The sequence below is a fragment of the Lactuca sativa genome, chromosome 3 (genome assembly GCF_002870075.4).
Source record: "Lactuca sativa cultivar Salinas chromosome 3, Lsat_Salinas_v11, whole genome shotgun sequence".
Lineage (NCBI taxonomy): Eukaryota > Viridiplantae > Streptophyta > Magnoliopsida > Asterales > Asteraceae > Lactuca > Lactuca sativa.
In genome coordinates this window covers 318343999-318345763 of record NC_056625.2, presented here as the reverse complement: position 1 = coordinate 318345763, position 1765 = coordinate 318343999, and the positions used below count along the sequence as shown (strand labels likewise).

Genomic DNA, 1765 nt, shown 5'->3' with positions numbered 1-1765 from the left:
TCAAAGTGAAATTTCAAAAAGTAAAAAGGTTGAAAAAACATAAATTTCATAAATATAAAATATAGAAAATGTTATATAAATGGTATTTAAGATTTATCTATAATAATAAACTCAGTTTTTGTTATTTGAAAAGACGAAAATATCTTCACACACAAAAAGTAAAGATGTTAGTAAAAATGATCATTCATACAAATTTTTGGAAACAACATGGACAATGTTTGTAAAAAATGCAATAAATGTGTTTGTAACCCTTTGTAAATTATACCACACATTCTAAACTAAAAACTATATGGACAATTTTATAATTTTTGTCTATGTAAAATAGAAAATAAATTATTTTATTCTACAAATGGAATAAAATATAGGCCAATTGTACCATAACCCGCTTTAGAAAAACTCCTAGTTTTGAGGAATGCGAAAAAAAATAACTAATTATAACAAATATTTAAATAATTTGTTTTCATGATAAACACTAAAACACACTCATTCACGTTTATATATGATCAACCATTGTTGCCCTCTTTCCAATCCAAACTCTTGGTTTCTCTCTCAAAACATACTTAGATTTCTCGAACCGATTAGCAAACGGTTCAAGCTCAAGAATCAAGATCGTGACGACGCAAATCTATATGCACATTTGTGTATAAGGTACCCGGATTTTTTCTTAATAATCTTTGAGAGAATCTCGAAGTTTAATCGAATACAATCATTCTCGCGATTTCTTTTGAGTTCTTTTTTTTTTTTTGAAGTAAGGCAGTTCAAAACAAAGAAGATTTTGTAAATCTTTTGAAGATCCTACCTAATATTTTATGGAAGAAAACTATTTTATTAAATATAATCGAAATTAATTGGTTGTTTGGAATCTTTGATTATTTCACTCTATGACTGTTTGTGAATATTACTTGGATTCCATTAATATATAAGTATGTGAAACTAACTATATTTCTTTTAAAACCGTTTACACTTATATCCACTACTATATCCACTACTTTACTACACATTTCTTTTTCAGTTGAACTTAAACCTCAACAATTGGTTAACAAGCAACTGTTCTTCAATTAGTTATATACCAATGATTATATCCGTTTAATCAAGCCCCTCATTAGTTTTCTTATAATTATTCCCCATTCCCGATAGAAAAACACATATATGTACAATGTTCTTTTCATGAAAACAAATTTCATTTGATTTTTTTAGTCACTAACATTTTTTTTTAAATGTAGTTGTCGTATGTAAATTATATATCATGGTATGAGCATTAAGGAGATCAGCTCAACTCATGCCTTGTTGAGAATCAAATATTATATTACATATTTACATAATATTATATATTGGGTTATTTAAATTGATAAAAAGTATTTATTTTTAGTAATAAAAATACATTGCCAGCAGATAATGAAGTGACTTAAGTTTTTACTGTAGTTTCGCTATATTTCTTAAAATGTATATAGAAAAGACATCCAAGAATACATCAAAATGAATTATTTTAGGTAAATATAATGATTATAATTCTTTATTATACAATATTTTAATGTTCTTCTTCATGCGACGAGTTTTAATAAATAATTTAATTAGCCAATAAACACTGGAACATAACGTTGGGAGAATCTCGTGTTTTTATATATGTTAACATTTCATGAATCCATTGAGGATGACTGGTTTGCCAAGGTGTCTATTTTCACTTGTTTTAAAGAATCTTTGTTGGACACATACACAACACACACGTATATTTATTATGTATATAATCTATATATACTGAAGTACA

General features: G+C 26.1%; 1 protein-coding gene across 1 annotated transcript in view; it reads left to right on the top strand.

Annotated features, from left to right (window-relative positions):
* Positions 1–522: 522 nt before the first annotated feature.
* The window catches only part of LOC111881541 (probable trehalose-phosphate phosphatase D), a 10433-nt gene continuing 9190 nt past the window's right edge, over positions 523–1765 (top strand). The window contains exon 1 of the mRNA XM_042900782.2: positions 523–648. The gene's annotated coding sequence lies outside the window, so the exon portion shown is untranslated. The remainder of the gene's footprint in view (positions 649–1765) is intronic.